The sequence below is a fragment of the Pelophylax lessonae genome (assembly GCF_965119305.1).
Source record: "Pelophylax lessonae genome assembly, chromosome: 10".
Classification (NCBI taxonomy): Eukaryota; Metazoa; Chordata; class Amphibia; order Anura; family Ranidae; genus Pelophylax; species Pelophylax lessonae.
In genome coordinates this window covers 42,095,948-42,108,958 of record NC_138777.1, presented here as the reverse complement: position 1 = coordinate 42,108,958, position 13,011 = coordinate 42,095,948, and the positions used below count along the sequence as shown (strand labels likewise).

Below are 13,011 nucleotides of genomic sequence, written 5' to 3'. Positions count from 1 at the left end.
GTATTACCTTGGGGAGATGCAGACTAGAATACTGCAATCACTGAGCATCAAATGATATCACCTGTGATGTACTGTATTTTTCGCTTCATAAGACGCACTTTTCCCCCTCCCAAAATGGGGGGAAATGTCTGTGTGTCTTATGGAGTGAATACTGACCAAATCCCAGCGGGCGAGTCTCTTGCGGTGTCCCCAAGTCTCCCTGAGTCCCGGCTCAGCTGTCATTTACTGAGCGGAGCTGCTACTTCCTGTATAGCGCCAGCTCACAGGCGGAGTGATATCAGATGCACTCCGCCTGTGACAAGAGGAGCCGTACAACAGGAAGCAGCGTCTTTGTTCTATACTGCAGCCGCATGCTTCCTCCAGGGCTCAGCGATAGAATGCCTACAAGCAAGTCTCTGCAAGTACCCACTACTATTGCTATTACCTTATACTGTGTTTGTGTATGTATATATATATATATATATATATATATATATATATATATATATATATACAGTATATATATATATATATATATATAGTGTGTGTGTGTATATATATATATAATTTATACATTTTATATACTGTATATGATATTTATACATTTTAGTAGATATTTATATGTATATATATATATATATATATATATATATATACATATATTCTAACCCCCCATAAAAAAAATATATATATATATATATATATATATATTTTTTTTTTTTTTCAGTTTTTATTTGTTAACAAAGTTTGAAATATCCAATAAATTTCGTTCCACTTCATGATTGTGTCCCACTTGTTGTTGATTCTTCACAAAAAATTACAGTTTTATACCTTTATGTTTGAAGCCTGAAATGTGGCAAAAGGTCGCCAAGTTCAAGGGGGCCGAATACTTTCGCAAGGCACTGTATGTAACTTATGGAGATGCCAGTAAAAGCTTGGCTGTGTCAGTAAATTTTGAGCGTCGTATCTGTAAATTTCAATCTAGTAGGTTGGCAACACTGACTCCACCCTAGCTGTTCTTTCCAGCAATCTCATGATCCGGGAATGCCCACCCTGCATAGGTAAGGTGACAGGTTTGCTTTAATCAGGGGATTTCTCTATAACTAATTCAAAGTAAACGACAGGTCCTGGTAACTACGACCTTTCTTCCCATCTCCTACTGATATTCACCTTACCCACAGCTTCAGCTTCTGGGAATACTTGGTACTTCCAGGTACAGGGAAGCATATGACCTTCACCTCTTACTCCCAGAATGCCATGCAATAACCTGAAACTTGTCATGTGAGGAAGGGGAGAATGGCTTTAATCATGTGTAAGCTCTAAACACTCTGTATGACCAGCCGCCGCAGTTATATAGTAGCAAGTCGGCAGGTTCACGCAAATCGCCATACCTGTGCAGCGATTCACAGAAGCGATCCTGTGGGCGCGCGTGCGCCACCGGAGGTGCGCGTACGTCCACTCGCCAGCGGGGAAGCCGATCCACATGTCTCTGTGTTGATTTCACAAGCCCATACCCCCCCAGTTAGAAAACACCACCTAGGTTCACATTTAACCCTCAGGTCGCCCCTGGGTTAACCCCTTCCCTGCCAGTGTCATTATTACAGTAACAGTGCATATTGTTAGCACTGATTACAGTAGTATTGTCACTGGTCCCCCCAAAAGTGTCAAAAATGACACTTACAAATTACAGGTTGATTGACAGTAATGGGGTTCTTCATCATGAGCATTGGTGCGTTTCATGAATCACGCAATCAATATATTATAAATGTGGTTCATGGGGCCCTACATCCAAGATAGAAATTAGAAATGAGAAATTACCTGTTGGTAAATAGAAGTGGTTTCTACTGATGTCCCTGTGGTGTCCTCCAAGACAAAGTGCTGTGGATACAGCCTGCCTGGGGAACTAAATATGGTGCTGTACGCCAACCCACAGCTCAGGAGATTACCGTACATGTGACTCCAGGACCAACCGAGCCTGGAGTGCAAGCTGTCAGGGCGGCACCATGAATTCCAAACCCACCAAAGCACGTGCGCGGCTCCACCAGTCCATGGGCAGAACTTGATGACACCACCCGATGGGCCCTACGCTAGCCAATCAAGGGCTCAAACAAGGGGCCAGGTGGACACAGTCTGGCCCCACATCAGAGACACTCCCTGATGCCCAGGTAACCAGTCAAGCAATGGCAAAATAACAACAGCCCTGTGTAGGGGAAACACGTGTGACATTATGCACTGATACATAAGGAGGAACACATTGATGTGCAGAGATACGGAGGCATATAAATCAATTCCAAGGTTTGGCTGCCAGGGGGTAGCGATCTGGTGACTTAGCTCGCGTGACCACAGAGCATAGTTTTGCCATCGCTGCTCTAGAGCAGGGGTCTTCAAACTATGGCCCTCCAGTTGTTCAGGAACTACAATTCCCATCATGCCTAGTCATGTCTGTGAATGTCAGAGTTTTACAGTGCCTCATGGGATGTGTAGTTCCGCAACAGCTGGAGGGCCCTAGTTTGGAGAACCCTGCTCTAGAGGGATATGCTTTGTTCATATTTCATGTCTGAAGTTCATATCCACTTTAAGGGGGGTGGGGTTCTGTGTAAACTGCATGTATAGTGGTGATCGAAAGTTTGGACACCCAAGGGAAAAATTTGTATTAATGTGCATAAAGAAGCCAAGGAAAGATGGAAAAATCTCCAAAAGGCATCAAATTACAGATTAAACATTCTTATAATATGTCAACAAAAGTTCGATTTTTTTTCCATCACTGACACTTTCAAAATGACAGAAAACAAAAAAAAATGGCATCTGCAAAAGTTTGGGTACCCTGCGGAATTTATAGCATGCACTGCCCCCTTTGCAAGGCTGAGACCTGCCAGTGTCATGGATTTTTCTCAATCATCGTCTGGGAAAACCAGGTGATGTCAATCTCAAAAGTTTTAAATGCCCAGACTCATCTGACCTTGCCCCTACAATCAGCACCATGGGATCTTCTAAGCAGTTGTCTAGAAAACTGAAACTGAAAATAGTTGACGCTCACAAAGCTGGAGAAGGCTATAAGAAGATAGCAAAGCGTTTTCAGATGTCAATATCCTCTGTTCGGAATGTAATTAAGGAGTGGCAGTCATCAGGAACAGTGGAAGTTAAAGCAAGATCTGGAAGACCAAGAAAAAAATCAGACAGAACAGCTTGCAGGATTGTGAGAAAAACAATTCAAAACCCACGTTTGACTGCACGATCCCTCCAGAAAGATCTGGCAGACACTGGAGTTGTGGTACACTATTCCACTATAAAGAGATACTTGTACAAATATGGTCTTCATGGAAGAATCATCAGAAGAAAACCTCTTCTACGTCCTCACCACAAAAATCAGCGTTTGAACTTTGCAAATGAACATATAGACAAGCCTGATGCATTTTGGAAACAAGTTCTGTGGATCGATGAGGTTAAAATTTAACTTTTTGGCCAGAATGAGCAAAGGTACGTTTGGAGAAGAAGGGGCACAGAGTTTTAATGAAAAGAACCTCTGTCCAACTGTTAAGCATGGGGGTGGATCAATCATGCTTTGGGGTTGTATTGCAGCCAGTGGCACAGGGAACATCTCACGAGTAGAAGGAAAAATGGATTCAATAAAATTTCAGCAAATTTTGGATGGTAACTTGATGCCATCTGTGAAAAAGCTGAAGTTAAAGAGAGGATGGCTTCTACAAATGGATAATGATCCTAAACACACCTCGAAATCCAGGGGGATTACATCAAGAGGCGTAAACTGAAGGTTTTGCCATGGCCTTCACAATCTCCTGACCTCAAAATAATTGAAAATCTATGGATAGACCTTAAAAGAGCAGTGCGTGACAGACAGCCCAGAAATCTCAAAGAACTGGAAGACTTTTGTAAGGAAGAATGGGCAAAGATACCTCAAACAAGAATTGAAAGACTCTTGGCTGGCTACAAAAAGCGTTTACAAGCTGTGATACTTGCCAAAGGGGGCAGTACAAGATATTAACTCTGCAGGGTGCTCAAACGTTTGCAGACGCCATTTTTTTGTTTTCTGTTATTTTGAAAGTGTAAATGATGGAAATAAAATCTAACTTTTGTTGACATATTATAAGAATGTCTAATCTGTAATTTGATGCCTTTTGTAGATTTTTCCATCTTTCCTTGGCTTCTTTATGCACATTAATACAAATTTTTACCTGGGCTGCCCAAACTTTCGTTAACCACTGTAGCTTATATGGAGCACACAACGGACGAACGCTTATTTCGGAATAAGGCAGGGAATCGGCGACAACATGCAAAGTGCATTAGCACCTACAGCCAAACACATCTCATGTTACCACATGCCAAATTCCAATTGGCTGCCATGGGTCATCGCACATCGTACAATTCTATTTTTATTATTGACTTAACCTGTAGGAAAATTATATTTCATTGTTCAACTCTCTCTTCTTCTTCAGCCAAAGTCAACACTGAAGCAAATAATCCTTTATAAGCTTTGCAATCAAAAATCATGTAAGTGCAAATAATAATAATAAAAATAATAAGCCATGTAACATACCGTAATTAGATAGTTCTGTAAAACGTGAATTTAATTTGTTGGACTGAACTGGTTAAATTGCGGTTTGTATTCAAGGCCTGCTCTGTAGTTCGTCCCTTTCCTTTTAGCTTGTTCCACGCCAGCGGTTGATATGGAAACAGATATTTTGCTCCGGTATCCCCCCCTCCACTCCATTCCTGGCAGAGGGTCCCCTAGGATTTGTGTCAGGCCTCCGGGGCTCTGAAAAATACAACAGGGTCTTAGGGGACGGGTGTGGGAAAAGAGGTCTGTATGGGGGGGGGGGGGGGGGTGCAGAAAGGATCTGTTTTCTATATTCTTAAAATATAAGGGCTCATTTGCAAAGCACAGCACGTGTGCGCGTAACGCACGTGTACTGCCCTGCGCTGCAATCCGTTGTTACAACACATTGTAGTGCTGACTTTTTTCTTCTTTCTTTTAACTTCTATGTAATTCTATGCACTGCAGCATGTTGTGATGTGTTACATCACATTGGAATGCTTTGCTCAAAAATATAAGATGCCCCCTTTTTTTCCAGCACATACCAACGCTATAGGATATAAGGCAAATTGATTTGTTCTTGCAATGATACTGTGTTGCCCAAATCACTCCAACACCGATGGTGTGAATGAGCCCTAATTCCACATCAGCATAGCTCCCAACTGTCCCTGATTTCATGGGACTATCCCTGGTTTAGAACTAAGTCCCTCTGTCACTCTTAAGTCCCTCTGTCACTCCTCATTTGTGCCTCAATTTAGTTTGATCTACACTATAATACCAAAAGTATTGGGACGCCTACCTTTACACGCACATGAACTTTAATGGCACCCCAGTCTTAGTCCGTAGGGTTCAATATTGAGTTGGCCCACCCTTTGTACCAATAACAGCTTCAACTCTTCTGGGAAGGCTGTCCACAAGGTTTAGGAGTGTGTCTATGGGAATGTTGGACCATTCTTCCAGAAGCGCATTTGTGAGGTCAGGCACTGATGTTGAACAAGAAGGCCTGGCTCTCAGTCTCCCTTTAATTCATCCCAAAGGTTTTCTATCAGGTTGAGGTCAGGACTGTGCAGGCCAGTCATTTTCCTCCACCCCAAACTCGCTCATCCATGTCTTTATGGACATTGTTTTGTGCACTGGTGTGCAGTCATGTTGGAGTAGGAAGGGGCCATCCCCAAAAGTTGGGAGAATAAAATTGTCTAAAATGCTGACGCCTTAAGAGTTCCCTTGACTGTATCTAAGCGGTCAACCCCCGACCCCTGAAAAACAACCCCACACCATAATCCCCTCTCCACCAAATGATTTGGACAAGTACACAAAGCAATGTCCATAAGGCTGCATTCACATGTCAGCGTATGGATCGCGGGCAGAATCGCTGCGATTCCGCCCACGATCCGGAGATCGTTGCAAATCGCGGGACGCCTGTGCGTTGCCCGTGATTTGCAATAGCACCCCAAACGCTGAGCAATGTTGCCGCGAGTTCCACCTGCTGAATCGCGGTAACATAGCGCAAAAAGAAATCGTGGGACGCATTACGCCCAAAAAAGTACAAGAGCTTCTTTGGAGCGTATTGTGTCCCGCGATTTTTTTTGCGCGATGTTACCGCGATTCGGCAGGCGGAAATCGCGGCAACATCGCTCAGCGTTTGGGGTGCTATTGCAAATCACGCGCAACGCACAGGCGACCCGGGATTTGCAATGATCTCTGGATCGCGCGGCAATTCTGCCCGCGATCCATACGCTGACATGTGAATGCAGCCTAAAGACAGAAATTTTAGTTTTGTTTTGTATTGCTTTGCTTTGTTCTGCTTTGTTTTGTTTGTTTGCAAGGGCTCTTTCACACGGAGAGGACCGCGTTGCGATCCGCTTCGGCACTTTTTCTTTTTTCACGGAGCGGATGACACTTGTGTCATCCGCTCCGTGTGTCCGCATATCATCCCATCCGTTTGCGGATGATATGCGGACATAATGTAAGTCTATGGGCATTGCGGATGGCAGCGGATGACACCGCTGACATCCGATTTTGCATCCGTTCTGTTTTTTGAACGGAGGAAAAATAGGGTTCTGTTCCGTTTTTTGGAGCTGAAAGGAAGAAAATCGGATGTCAGCGGATAGTATTCCGTTGACATCCGCAATGCCATTGACTTACATTATGTCCGTAAATCATCCGCAAAAAATAGGATGATTTGCGGACATACGGAGCGCCCGTGAGAAAGGGCCCTTAGATTGATGGTTATAAAATTAATAAAAAGAGATAAAAAAAAAAGACATATATGAGTGAGTTTGGGGTGCAGGAACTTGACTGACCTCAACCCGATAGAACACCTTTGGGATGAATTAGAGTTTAGATCATAAGCCAGGCCTTCTCGTCCAACATCAAGGCCTGACCTCACAAATGCACCTTCGGAAGATTGGTTGAACAATCCCATTTCCACACTCCTAAACCTTGTGGACATTCTTCCCAGAAGAATTGAAGCTGTTATAGCTGCAAAGGGTGGGCCAACTCAATATTAAACCCTACGGACTAAGACTGGGATGCCATTAAAGTTTATTGTAAAGGTAAGCGTCCCAATACTTTTGATAATATACTGTTTAAAGTTGTATATAAAATGCACTTTTTATATTTCAAAAAGTGTTTCCCAGTGCTAAAACTTTCATCCAATTTCTAAATTGCTGCATTTGTAAATTTTAAAAGCCAATATAAAGGAATAGTAGTGGTAAAAAAAAAAAAAAGTATTTATGAGTTTAGCTAATCATTTCTTTGTATAATTCTCCTTTAAAAGGGTGCATGACAGGGGTGTGTCCTATACCTAAATACTTTTGGTAATAGGTGTTCCTCATTCCCGTCTCAAAAAGTTGGGAGGTATGCATCAGAGCAAGTTTTCTGTGATACGTTATGTACAAATACATTATATTATAGCGGTGATGCCCACTGTTACCCGCCAGCAGCTTTTTGGCAGCATTAGGCAATATGTGTTTGCTGCAGGGAGTGGGGGCACAATTCCACATCCTCTCCCTGGGTGTGGGAAGATTCGGTCATGGTACTGGTGTAAATGGGCCCTTAGGCCTTATTCACATGAGCACATGGGCCCATAGGCCAGTGCAGAGGCCAGATGTATATCCCTAAGTGTACATTTATGCCGGACAAATGCATGGCTCAGAACGCAGACAGACTGCAAAACTCCCGTTGATCCTGCCAGTGCAGACCATTTTATGCAGTTTCCTGTGATGTGGGGAGAACAATGCTGCACTGCCCCCAAATTCAGAACATCATTGTCACTCTCATTGGTGTGCACAGCCTATTGCATTAGGATGTGCACCCCAGAGCGCAAACACACTTGTGTGTATATCAGCAGAGCAGTGGACGGTATCAGTAGAGCAAAGATTGGTGTCAGTAGGGCAGTGGATGGTGTCAGTAGAGCAGAGATTGGTGTTAGTAGAGCAGTAGACGGTGTCAGTAGAGCAGTGGATGGTGTCAGTAGAGCAGAGATTGGTGTCAGTAGGGCAGTGGACAGTGTCAGTAGAGCAGAGATTGATGTCAGTAGGGCAGTGGATGGTGTCAGTAGAGCAGAGATTGGTGTCAGTAGGGCAGTGGATGGTGTCAGTAGAGCAGAGATTGGTGTCAGTAGGGCAGAGATTGGTGTCAGTAGGGCAGTGGATGGTGTCAGTAGAGCAGAGATTGGTGTCAGTAGAGCAGAGATTGGTGTCAGTAGGGCAATGGACGGTGTCAGTAGAGCAGAGATTGGTGTCAGTAGGGCAGTGGACGGTGTCAGTAGAGCAGAGATTGGTGTCAGTAGGGCAGTGGACGGTGTCAGTAGAGCAAAGATTGGTGTCAGTAGGGCAGTGGATGGTGTCAGTAGGGCAGAGATTGGTGTCAGTAGGGCAGTGGATGGTGTCAGTAGAGCAGAGATTGGTGTCAGTAGGGCAGTGGACGGTGTTAGTAAAGCAGAAATTGGTGTCAGTAGGGCAGTGGATGGTGTCAGTAGAGCAGTGGATGGTGTCATTAGAGCAGAGATTGGTGTCAGTAGGGTAGTGGATAGTGTCAGTAGAGCAGAGATTTGTGTCAGTAGGGCAGTGGACGGTGTCAGTAGAGCAGAGATTGATGTCAGTAGGGCAGTGGATGGTGTCAGTAGAGCAGAGATTGGTGTCAGAAGGGCAGAGATTGGTGTCAGTAGGGCAGTGGATGGTGTCAGTAGAGCAGAGATTGGTGTCAGAAGGGCAGAGATTGGTGTCAGTAGGGCAGTGGGTGGTGTCAGTAGTTTTTATTTTTAATTATTTTTTACATGTAGCACCCTCCTAGGTAGGTGCTAGGCAGGGAAAGTATAGTTTCTTTGTCTGCTTATCAGGGGAGCCTGATTAGTAGTTAGGCCTGTTGCATGTGTCCAGGGTGTGGTTCGTCTGGACTGAGGAAGTGTCCCCACTGTGTCCAATGGGGGAGCCTCTTGGACAGTGGAGGAAACCCAGCCAGTGACACACAGACTTTTGTGGCTATCTCAGTGGGTTGGCACAAATGGTGGTGCATCCTGGGATATGTTATAAAAGCCAAGGGCACATGTGACAGGGTGTCTTTGGGTGGGAAGCCAGGTCCCAGGAGGAGGGTGACAGCTGTCTCTCCTCCTGTTTGCTGTGAAAGGTGGTCACAGGCATTCGGCCTAGTGGACCAGAAAGTGTGGCTGAACCCAGGGGTTCAGTAAAGCTGACTGTGGAGGTGAAGACAGAGAAACTCTGGAAACACAGTGTCTGTGAGTACAGGGGAGCTTGCCAAAGGGTCTGCCCAGGAAGGGGACCACTCTAGTGGCTAGAGTCAGCGGACAGGTGTAAAGAGGGTGCCAAGTTTTTAACCCTGAAGAAAGTCTTCAAGCGGGAACAGTAATCTTATCTTCACTTCAGTGGCATGGTGAAGCAGCGGCCTTGCCGCATTCTACAGTCAGTTGTTCTCAGAATTGTGCATAGTTACTAGTTGGAGTATCCCACTGCTAGAAAATGACTTAGAACCCCCAAACAATCTATATATATATATATATATTTTTTTTTTAGCAGAGACCCTAGAGAATAAACTGGAGCACGTTGCAATATTTTTTATCACACCGTATTTGCGCAGCGGTCTTACAAACGCAATTTTTTGGGAAAAAAATACACTTTGTTGATGAAAAAATATTAAAACAGTAAAGTTAGCCCAATTTTTTTTCTATAATGTGAAATATAATGTGATGCCGAGTAAATAGATACCCAATATGTCTTGTTTCAAAATTGCGCACGCTTGTGGAATGGCGACAAACATTGGTACTTAAAAATCCCCATAGGCGACATTTTAAAAATTTCTACAGGTTACACGTTTAGAGTTACAGAGGAGGTCTAGGGCTAGAATTATTGCTCTCGCTCTAACAATTGCGGCGGTACCTCACATGTGTGGTTTGAACACCGTTTACATATGTGAGCGCGACTTGCGTATGCGTTTGCTTCTGCGCGCGAGCTAACTGACTCGGGGCACTTTAATTTTTTTTTTCCTATTTATTTTATCTTTTATTTTTTATTTTTACACTGTTTTTGTTTAAAAAAAATTTTGATCACTTTTATTCCTATTACAAGGAATGTAAACGCCCCTTGTAATAGAAATAAGCATGACAGGTCCTCTTTATTGTGAGATCTGGGGTCAAAAAGACCTCACATCTCACGTCTACTAAAATAAAAAAAATAAAAAAATGTCATATTTTTTTCACGATGACTTTAAACTTTAATCAGTTGCTAGGAAGTGACGTATGACGTCGCCTCGGTCCTCCAAGGCCATAGAGTCGAGTGACAGCGGGGGGGGGGGGCACTTCTCCCGCCGATAAGGGTAATCCCGTGGCGAATCCGCCGCTGGGACCACCCTGGTAAAAAAAATACCAGGGTTATGGCAGCTATAACCCCGGTATTTAACGTCAAAGTACCGACGTAAATACATGGTAGGCGGTCCATAAGTGGTTAATACCACCCTGAAAACACGCCTATGGTCGCTCCCATGTGGGTTGTGCCTGCTTACACGATAGTGGGGTGAAAAAATACAAACAAATGACAACCCCCCCCCCCCACCTATAACTGGCCTTTGTAGCAAGGAACACACGGAAGGGTGACACATTTCAAAAAACAACAAACAAAAATTCCCAGCTCACTTACCAGCCAGCCTGCAAAAAAACTGAATTATCCTGTCTATCAGTTCATGTAAAAAAAAAAACAGGGGTTTCATCTGCACACATTTGCAAATATATGTATAAGCTGCAGGGCCACTCCACAACACCCCAGTGTATTACAGCCCTAACCAGTAAAGGCTGGTGCTCCATGGGCCGGGGGGCGTCAGACGGACCGCACCATATCCCCCCCGGACCACACCAGCTTGCACACCATAACACCTCCCCCCCCATTTGCTGGCTCACTCACCCTGGACTGACGTGTAGGGCAGGCGGCGGCGGCTTCCCCTGCGTCTCCTCCCTCCTCCTCCTCTTTGGCCAATAGCCTCTCCTTTCGGCCAATCAGGAAATGGGTCTCAGGACCCGCTTCCTGATTGGCTGGGAGGAGCATCAGTGTGATAATAGCAAATATTCATTTGCTATTGTCACACAACTGGGTGGGCTCAGGATAGAGGGGGCGGCGCCCCCAATGGACGGGCAGCCACTGGTCCTAACTCCATAGATTTGAGAGTCTCCTGAGTTGGAGCACATATACAATTGTGGATAGATGATAGGTGACAAAATGTTGCAGGGGGCGTGGCTATTAGTTTTTTCGCTGCTGATTAAGGCTGGCCATACATGTTCAATTTTCTTTTAGATTTACCAAAAACATATAAAATGAGGTCAAAACTAAACAACTTTCCATTGGATCCAATTAGGCCGTTTCTTGTACTACATAGTTTAAGGTAAATCTAAAGGAAAATTGTACAAGAAAATTGAACATGTTCTCTATGGGGGAATCGGATGGTAACGGACCGTCTGTCCGTTCTCATCCGATCCGATCCGCTGGACGGATGGAAAATAGGGTTTCCATCTGTCCAGATTTGACGGATCGGATGTCAGCGGACATGTCTCCGCTGACATCCGAAGCCCCATAGAGATGCATGGGGGGACCGTTCAGATCCACCAAAAAAACAGACAGGCGGATCTGAACGGTCCGTCTGTGTGAAAGGGGCCTAAGTCTGCAGCTTTTTAATCATCACCTGGCCACACCCAGCCCCGCCCACTGCTTTCCAGATTGACAGCACTGGCTCCATTGCTGAAACCCGCCCACTGTGAGCTGCAGTGCCCGGGAGGGGGAGCGCGAAAGACAAAAGAAGGAGGATTTGGCTCAGTCTGGGAAGCTAAGGAAGTTTTTTCCCTTTAACTTTATGAAGCATCTGATTAGAGAGCCGCATAGGAACCTTTCAATATATTTTAACTGTCACTGAGTATTAACACTTTAGACAGGTAAACCCAGTACACACTGGCATTTTTTAACCTTAACTTAGAAAAAGCTTTTCCAAGGAACATTGTATTCAGCAGACATTTAGTAAGCTTTAGCAATTTATAAAACAACAATGAAAGCTCGGCTGAAGCCCTCTAAGGACCGCACGAGCCATCCTGTCGCTAGCAGGAAATTTCCAGTGACAGAATCGCTAAAAAATTCAGGGAGGACACATACCAACTTTGTCAGGTCGCTCCCTCGCTGACAAAATTTCTGCAAAATCTAAGTAACCGGCGAGGGAGCGACACATACAAGCCGGTAAGGTTTTCACTGCCTGCAGGTCTGCGTCAATGTGATCCTAGCCGCTGGTGACTTCTCACACCCAACAAAATCGCTAGAGTGACATGGCGCTACGGAAGCTTCAGCTTCCATTGGTGAGTGCTAATGGGAGTAATGGCTACACCTTTATAAAAAGTGCTTTAAAGTAGTTATACAGGTTAAAGGTTGTTTGCTTTTTTTTTTTTTTACCTTTTTGCATTCTCTGCATTAACCACTTCCCGACCGCCCACCGGCTTTTTACTACGGCAGGGTGGCTCTCCTGCGCAAACCGAGGTAGACCTACGTCAGTTGCGTGTGGGAAGCTAGGAAGCGAGTACGCGTGCCGCCGCCCGGCGCGCTTCCGCCCCCACTAGGCAGCGGGGAAGCCGATGCACGGGGCAGGTTGCTCTGATTGCCGCCTGACACCCGCGATCGCTCCCCACTGAGAGAGGACGGTCGGCTGTTGTAAACACAGCTGACTGATCTTCTCCCTGGGATGATCATAGAGCCCATGTGATCCTTCTATATCTTTGTGTAGATCTGACTCTAACTGACACTTTTGACACTTTGTGGGAACCAGTGACACAAAAATATGCAGTCACTGTACTAATGACATTGGCTGAGAAGGGGTTAAACATCTAGGGCAATCAAAGGGTTAAATGTGTGCCTAGCCACTGTTTTTGTGTTTACTATGTGCTGTCTATACTAAGAGGTGTTCTGGATTTTATTCCCTGCTTTGCAGGTAAACAAAAT

At 44.8% G+C, this 13,011-nt stretch overlaps 1 long non-coding RNA gene across 1 annotated transcript in view; it reads left to right on the top strand.

Moving 5' to 3' along the window:
* The window catches only part of LOC309565207, a 1,884,446-nt gene that overhangs the window by 661,676 nt on the left and 1,209,759 nt on the right, over positions 1-13,011 (top strand). The gene's annotated exons all lie outside the window — the stretch shown is intronic.